General features: G+C 40.0%; 1 pseudogene; it reads right to left on the bottom strand.

Moving 5' to 3' along the window:
• Nucleotides 1-7,368: 7,368 nt before the first annotated feature.
• On the bottom strand, nt 7,369-8,715 carry LOC118026840 (annotated as a pseudogene).
• Between the last annotated feature and the right edge of the window lie 264 nt (nt 8,716-8,979).

Here is an 8,979-nt window from a genome sequence, read left to right as displayed (position 1 = left end):
GCGATATTGAGCTCTTTTTCATGTGTCTGTTGGTCATTTGGATGTCTTCTTTGGAAAAATGTTCATATCTTCTGCCCATTTCTTTGTTCTTTGGAACAAAGATTCTTTGGATTCTTTGTTCTTTGGGTGTTGAGTTTGATAAGTTCTTTATAGATTTTGGATACTAGCCCTTTATCTGATATGTCATTTGCAAATATCTTCTCCCATTCTGTCGGTTGTCTTTTGGTTTTGTTGACTGTTTCCTTTGCTTTGCAAAAGCTTTTTATCTTGATGAAGTCCCAATAGTTCATTTTTGCCCTTGTTTCCCTTGCCTTTGGCGATGTTTCTAGGAAGAAGTTGCTGCAGCTGAGGTTGAAGAGGTTGCTGTCTGTGTTCTCCTTTAGGATTTTGATGGACTCCTCTCTCACATTGAGGTTTTTCAACCATTTGGAGTCTATTTTTGTGTGTGGTGTAAGGAAATGGTCCAGTTTCATTCTTCTGCATGTGGCTGTCCAATTTTCCCAACACCATTTGTTGAAGAGAATGTCTTTTTTCCACTGGACATTCTTTCCTACTTTGTCAAAGATGAGTTGACCATAGAGTTCAGGGTCCATTTCTGGGCTCTCTATTCTGTTCCATTGATCTAAGTGTCTGTTTTTGTGCCAGTACCATACTGTCTTGATGACAGCTTTGTAATAGAGCTGGAAGTCCGGAATTGTGATGCCACCAGCTTTGCTTTTCTTTTTCAACATTCCTCTAGCTATTTGGGGTCTTTTCTGGTTCCATACAAATTTTAGGATTATTTGTTCCATTTCTTTGAAAAAAAAGTGGATGGTATTTTGATGGGGATTGCATTGAATGCGTAGATTGCTCTAGGTAGCATTGACATCTTCACAATATTTGTTCTTCCAATCCATGAGCATGGAATGTTTTTCCATTTCTTTGTGTCTTCCTCAATTTCTTTCATGAGTATTCTATAGTTTCCTGAGTACAGAATCTTTGCCTCTTTGGTTAGATTTATGCCTAGGTATCCTATGGTTTTGGGTGCAATTGTAAATGGGATCGACTCCTTAATTTCTCTTTCTTCTGTCTTGTTGTTGGTGTATAGGAATGCCACTGACTTCTGTGCATTGATTTTATATCCTGCCACTTTACTGAATTCCTGTATGAGTTCTAGCAGTTTTGGGGTGGAGTCTTTGGGGTTTTCCACATAAAGTATCATATCATCTGCAGAGAGTGAGAGTTTGACTTCCTCTTTGCCAATTTGGTTGCCTTTTATTTCTTTTTGTTGTCTGATTGCTGTGGCTAGGACTTCTAATACTATGTTGAATAGCAGTGGTGATAGTGGACATCCCTGCCGCGTTCCTGACCTTAGGGGGAAGCTCTCAGTTTTTCCCCATTGAGAATGATATTCGCTGTGGGTTTTTCATAGATGGCTTTTATGATATTGAGGTATGTACCCTCTATGCCTATACTCTGAAGAGTTTTGATCAAGAAAGGATGCTGTACTTTGTCAAATGCTTTTTCTGCATCTATTGAGAGGATCATATGATTCCTGTTCTTTCTTTTGTTAATGTATTGTATCACGTTGATTGATTTGCGGATGTTGACCCAACCTTGCATCCCAGGGATAAATCCCACTTGGTCGTGGTGAATAATCCTTTTAATGTACTGTTGGATCCTATTGGCTAGTATTTTGGTGAGAATTTTTGCATCCATGTTCATCAGGGATATTGGTCTCTAGTTCTCCTTTTTGATGGGGTCTTTGTCTGGTTTTGGGATCAAGGTAATGGTGGCCTCATAAAATGAGTTTGGAAGTTTTCCTTCCATTTCTATTTTTTGGAACAGTTTCAGAAGAATAGGTATTAATTCTTCTTTAAATGTTTGATAGAATTCCCCAGGGAAGCCATCTGGCCTGGGCTTTTGTTCTTTGGGAGATTTTTGATGACTGCTTCAATTTCCTTAGTGGTTATAAGTCTGTTCAGGTTTTCTATTTCTTCCTGGTTCAGTTTTGGTAGGTGATACATCTCTAGGAATGCATCCATTTCTTCCAGGTTATCTAATTTGCTGGCATATTGTTGCTCATAATATGTTCTTATAATTGTTTGTATTTCTTTGGTGTTCGTTGTGATCTCTCCTCTTTCATTCATGATTTTGTTGATTTGGGTCATTTCTCTTTTCTTTTTGATAGGTCTGGCCAGGGGTTTATCAATCTTGTTAATTCTTTCAAAGAACCAGCTCCTAGTTTCATTGATCTGTTCTACTGTTCTTTTGGTTTCTATTTCATTGATTTCTGCTCTGATCTTTATTATTTCTCTTCTCCTGCTGGGTTTAGGCTTTATTTGCTGTTCTTTCTCCAGCTCCTTTAGGTGTAGGGTTAGGTTGTGTACTTGAGTCCTTTCTTGTTCCTTGAGAAAGGCTTGTATTGCTATATAGTTTCCTCTTAGGACTACCTTTGCTGCATCCCAAAGATTTCGAACAGTTGTGTTTTCATTTTCATTGGTTTCCATGAATTTTTTTAGTTCTTCTTTAATTTCCTGGTTGACCCATTCATTCTTTAGTAGGATGAACTTTAGCCTCCATGTATTTGAGTTCTTTCCTACTTTCCTCTTGTGATTGAATTCTAGTTTCAAAGCCCTGTGGTCTGAAAATATGCAGGAAATGATCCCAATCTCTTGGTACCAGTTTAGACCTGATTTTGACCTAGCATGTGATCTATTCTGGAGAATGTTCCATGGGCATTAGAGAAGATTGGGATGGAATGTTCTGAAGATATCTGTGAAGTCCATTTGGTCCAATGTGTCATTTAAAGTCTTTATTTCCTTGTTGTTCTTTTGCGTAGATGATCTGTCCATTTCATGAGTAGGGTGTTAAAGTCCCCCACTATTATTTTATTGTTGTCGATGTGTTTCTTTGCTTTTGTTATTAATTGCCTTATATAATTGGCTGCTCCCATGTTAGGGGCATAGATATTTACAATTGTTAGGTCTTCTTGTTGGATAGACCCTTTAAGTCGGATATAGTGTCCTTTCTCATCTCTTATTACAGTCTTTAGTTTAAAATCTAATTTGTCTGATATAAGGATTGCCACCCCAGCTTTCTTTTGGTGTCCATTAGCATGGTAAATGGTTTTCCACCCCTTCACTTTAAATCTGGGGGTGTCTCTGGTTCTAAAATGAGTCTCTTGCAGACAGCATATTGATGGGTCTTGTTTTTTAATCCAATCTGATAGCCTGTGTCTTTTGTTTGGGGCATTTAGCCCATTTACATTTAGGGTAACTATTGAAAGATAGGAATTTAGTACCATTTTATTGCCTGTAAGGTGACTGTTACTGTATACTGTCTGTGTTCCTTTCTGGTCTATGTTACTTTTAGGCTCTCTCTTTGCTTAGAGGACCCCTTTCAATATTTCTTGTAGAGCTGGTTTCGTGTTTGCAAATTCCTTTAGTTTTTGTTTGTCCTGGAAGTTTTTACCACTCCTTCAATATTCAATGACAGCCTAGCTGGATATAGTATTCTTGGCTGCATATTTTTCTCATTTACTGCTCTGAATATATCCTGCCAGTCCTTTTTAACCTGCCAGGTCTCTGTGGATAGGTCTGTTGCCAATCTAATGTTTCTACCATTGTAGGTTACAGATCTCTTCTCCTGAGTTGCTTTTAGGCTTTTCTCTTTGTCTTTGAGACTTTTAAGTTTTACTATTAGATGTTGGGGTGTTGACCTATTTTTATTGATTTTGAGAGGGGTTCTCTGTGTTTCCTGGATTTTGATGCCTGTTTCCTTCCCCAAATTAGGGAAGTTCTCTGCTATAATTTGCTCCATTATACCTTCTGCCCCTCTCTCTCTTTCTTCTTCTTCTGGGATCCCAATTATTCTAATGTTGTTTCGTCTTATGGTTTCACTTATCTCTCGAATTCTGCCCTCGTGATCCAGTAGTTGTTTATCTCTCTTTTTCTCAGCTTCTTTATTTTCCATCATTTGGTCTTCTATATCACTGATTTACTCTTCTGCCTCATTTATCCTAGCAGTTAGCGCCCCCATTTTTTATTGCACCTCATTAATAGCCTTTTTGATTTCTACTTGGTTAGATTTTAGTTCTTTTACTTCTCCAGAAAGGGTTTCTCTAATAACTTCCATGCTTTTCTCAAGCCGAGCTAGTATCTTTAAAGTGATGATTCTGAACTCTCGATCTGACATCGTACTAATGTCCATATTGAGTAGGTCCCTGGCAGTCGGTACTACCTCTTGTTCTTTTTGTTGAGGTGATTTTTTCCATCTTTTCATTTTGTCCAGAGGAGAATATATTAATGAGAGAACAAAATGCTAACAGCATAACAACGTTTCCAGAAAATATACTCTAAACAAATCAGAAAAGACCTAAAGCAACGGGAAAAGAAAGGGAAAGAGAGAAAAAAGAAAAAAAAAGGAAAAGAAAAAGATAAAGATAAAAACAAACAAAAACAGAAGAAAACAACAAAAAAAACAGAATGTGATCAAATATGATCAGGCAGGTATATAGATTAGTGCCACACACTAGATTTTGGGTGTATTTGGTCTGTTAGAAGAAAGTGCCTCCCAAAATTTTAAAGAAAGAAAAACTTATATATGTACAAAAATAAGGGTTGATATGATGAAGGGATGGAATATGACTGTAAAGATGGAAATTATAAAAAATTTTATAAAAGGAATTGATAAGAAGTTGTTTGAAAAAAGAAAGAAGAGGATTTAAAAAAAAAAACGAAAAAAAAAGGGAGAGAATGTGATCAGGCAGGTGAGTAGAAAAAAACTATACACTAGAGATTTAGGGTATATTTTGATCTGTTAGAAGAAACTGTCTCACAATTTTAAAGAGAGAACAACTTATATATATATGCCAAAAATACGGGTAACTACTATGAAGGGATAGAATATGACTCTAGAAATGAAAAATAAAAATGAAAAATAATTTTTTTTTTAAAAAGGGATTGATAAGATGTTGGTTGAAAAAGGGAAAAAGAAAAATAAAAAAAAAAAGACAGTTAAAAAAAATTTAACTTTGAAAGACTAAAGAATCATGGTAAAAAAGCCATGAATTCTATGTGCATTATTCCCCTAGCGATGGAGTTCTGCCCTTCTCATTGATCCGTAAGCTTGGTCTTGGCTGGCTGTTCTCGCTGATCTTCTGGGGGAGAGGCCTGTTGCCGTGGTTTCCAGAAGTCTTTGCCAGAGGCGGAATTGCCCTGCCCTTGCCCCGTCCGGACTAATTAATCTGCTCGGGTTTGCTCTCCGGAGCTTTTGTTCCCTTCAAGCTTTCCGTACAACTCTGGAGGCAGAGAGTGAAAATGGCGGCCTCCCAATCTCTGCCTTGGAGGAGCCGAGAACTCGGGCCCCGCTCCTCAGTGCGCCCCCAGAGAAAAGCCGCCAGTCGCTCCCGCCTCCCTGGTCTCTGGCCACACTCCATGCTCACCCGGCCTGTGACCACGCGTTTTTATCTCTGGCACCCGACCCCGTGTGGAGTCTCCAAATCCAGCAGATTCCTGCAGTGTGCTCCCGTACCTCTCCTCCCAGGGGAAGAAAGTGAGTCTCCCCGGATCTGCCGCTTGTTGGGTCCTTGCTGGAGGAGCAGTGGCCCGACTGTGCTGCGGATCACGGTTTATGGCAACCCTGAGCTGAGAGCCCACGCCTGGGCTCTGTCTCTGCAGCCGGCTTCCCCGCTCTGATACCTGGGAGCTCTGCTGCACTCAGGCACCCCCAGTCTTTCTGTGACCCTGAGGGTCCTGAGACCACACTGTTCCGCAAGGGTTCCACCCCTGCTTAGCCACCGGAGTGACTTCCCTCAGCAGAGCCGACTTCTAAAAGTTCCGATTTTGTGCTCCATGGTTCTATCACTTGTCAGAAGCGGCCGACGTGGCCCCTTCCCTGCCGTCTATCCTCCCGAATATCGCTTCCGATTCACTTCTCCGCACGTCCTACCTTCCAGAAAGTGGTCTCTTTTCTGTTCAGAGAGTTGTTGCTCTTCTTTTCTTCAATCTCCTGTTGAGTTTGTAGGTGTTCAGATTGGTTTGATCCCTATCCAGCTGAATTCCTGAGAGGAGACAAAATCCAGGTCTCCTACTCATCTGCCATCTTGCTCTGCCCCCTCCTTTTTAAAAACTTTTTAATTTAAATTCAATTTAGTTAACATGTAGTGTATTGTTAGTTTCAGGGGTAGAATTTAGTGATTCATCAGTTGCATATAACACCCAGTGCTCATTACATCAAGTGTCCTCCTTAATGCCAATCACCCAATTACCCCATCCCCGCCACCCACCTCCCCTCCAGCAACCCTCAGTTTATTCCCTATAGTTGAGTCTCTTATGGCCTGCTTTCCTCTCTGTTTTTATTTTATTTTATTTTATTTTTCCTTCCCTTCCCATATGTTCATCTGGTTTGTTTCTTAAATTCTACATATGAGTGAAATCATATGGTATTTGTCATTCTCTGACTGACAGATTTCGTTTAGCATAATACCTTCTAGTTCCAGTCAAATTATTGCAAATGGCGAGATCTCATTCTTTTTTGATGGCTGAGTAATATTCCATGTATATATATATATATACCACATTTTCTTTATCCTTTCATCAGTCAATGGACATCTGGGGTCTTTCCATAGTTTGGCTGTTGTGGACATTGCTGCTATAAACATTGGGATGCATGTGCCCCTTCGATTCACTATGTTTATATCCTTTGGACAAATATCTAGCATTGCAATTGCTGGTTCATAAGCATGTTTTATTTTTAACTTTTTTAGGAATCTCCATACTGTTTTCCAGAGTGGCTGCACCAGTTTGCATTCCCACCAACAGTGTAAGTTGTACCCCATTCTCCACATCCTTGACAACATTTGCTGTTTCCAGAGTTGTTCATTTTAGCCATTCTGACCAGTGTGAGGTGGTATCTCATTTGGTTTTGATTTGTATTTACCTGATGGCCAGTGATGTTGAGCATTTTTTCATGTGTCTCTTAGTCACTGTATGTCTTCTTTGAAAAAATATCTGTTCATGTCTTCTGCCCATTTCTTGACTGGATTTTTTTGTTTTTTGTTTTTTGGGTGTTGACTTTGATAAGTTCTTTATAGATTTTGGATACTAGCCCTTTATTTGATATGTCACTTTTGAATATCTTCTCCCATTCTGTAGGTTGCCCTTTAGTTTTTTTTTTTAAAACCACACATCTTTTTATTGTTAAGTCAAAAAGAGGTATCAAAAATAAAAGAAAAGATTATAGGGTAAGAGTTTTTTTTTTTTAAAGATTTTGTTTATTTATTTGACAGAGAGAGATACACAGCGAGAGAGAGAACACAAGCAGGGGGAGTGGGAGAGGGAGAAGCAGGCTTCCCGCAGAGCAGGGAACCTGATGTGGGGCTCAATCCCAGGACTACAGGGTAAGACTTAACATAACTACTAAGAGCATCAAAAGAAGTGAAAATGGGACTAGGCGCAGGGCAATATGAATTAATGAACATGGGAAGGACAAGGATGGGGAGAACAGTGAGCATGTGCTGAAGAAGATACTAGGGGAGAGGATCTGGTGAAAATTTTGATCTTAGACAAGCGCCTAGGTAAAGAAATAATGGGAAAACATTTCTAAACCCCACTATGTGCTTAAGAGTCATCCTCGCCATTGGCGCTGTCTCTGTCATCCTCTCCTTCCTCAGCCTCTTTTTCATCATCCTTGATCAACTCTAGCTGGTTATCCCCCTGATCTCCATTATCATCATCCAGTAGGTCCCCCTCCTCAGCAGTGTCATCTGCACCCCCCTCAGACTCCATCTTTACATTAGTCTCGTCTTTCTTCAGGGAGCTGCTGCTCTGCTTCTCTTCTGACTTATCATTCTTCATCTTGTTTGCTCTGTTCTTTCTCAATTTCTTTCCAGTAGAGAATCCACTTTTTGTTTTATCTGGGTCAGCTCCTTCTTAATGGTCTGAAGGTCATCGCCTTTCAACTTTCCAGACTTGGGAGAAGATCCTTGCTGTCCACTCTTAGAATTGAAGCCACTTTTGCCCCTTAGTGAGGTGTTTCCTGATACACTCTGGCGTTTTGAAGGAACTACAGCCCAGGCAATAAGAGGAGGAGGAGGAACATGTGCTGGGTAAGGATACATCCTGTCATAATAATCTCATTGAAAGTCATAGTCCAAGTCAAAAGAGGAGCCGTACATCTCTGCTGCAGATCGTTTCATACCTGCTTTTCCTCTGTTCACTTTTGGCTCTGTGGCCAGATTAATATCTAAAACCTGGCCAGCAATCATTCTGCCATCCCCTCCTGCCACAGCGGCCCAGGCATTTCTCTCATTAACATACTGAACGAAGGCAAAGCCCTTATGGACAAAGCAAACAATTTTGCCGTATTTTGAGAAGATCGCCTCCACATCAGATTTCTTGACCACAAGAGTATTGAGATTCTCAATGAATACACAGGAGTTCATGGAGCGAGGATCTGTCTTGTTGGTAACATTGCTGGCCATTTTCTTTGATGATAAGGTTCCTCACAAAGTCGAAAAATGTAGCTGAAGATCAAAAAAAATCTCACAGGAGGGGGAAGGGAGAATCTCCTACTCCTGAGTTCTACGTGGAGAAGCCAACTGCTGCTCGAGGTGGACAATGTGGCCACACCACTCAGTATTCGTCTCTTCACCAGTTGCCCTTTAGTTTTGTTGACTGTTTCCTTTGTTGTGCAAAAGCTTTTTATACTGATGAAGTCATAATGGTTCAGTTTTGCTTTTGTTTCCCTTGCCTTTGGAGATGTGTCTAGGAAGAAGTTGCTGCAGCCCAGGTCAAAGAGGTTGGTGCCTGTGTTCTCCTTGAGGATTTTGTTGGATTTGTGTCTCACATTTAGGTCTTTCATCCATTTTGAGTTTGTTTTTGTGTATGGTGTAAGAGAATGGTCCAGTTTCATTCTTCTGCATGGGGCTGCCAAGTTTTCCTATACCATTTGTTGAAAAGACTGTCTTTTTTCCATTGGTTATTCTTTCCTGCTTTT

This window comes from Mirounga leonina, unplaced genomic scaffold (genome assembly GCF_011800145.1).
Source record: "Mirounga leonina isolate KUSES-001 unplaced genomic scaffold, KU_Mleo_1.0 Mir_101529, whole genome shotgun sequence".
In the NCBI taxonomy this organism is placed as follows: Eukaryota; Metazoa; Chordata; class Mammalia; order Carnivora; family Phocidae; genus Mirounga; species Mirounga leonina.
Note: the sequence above shows the minus strand (reverse complement) of the source record. Positions and strands in the feature narration are given on the sequence as shown.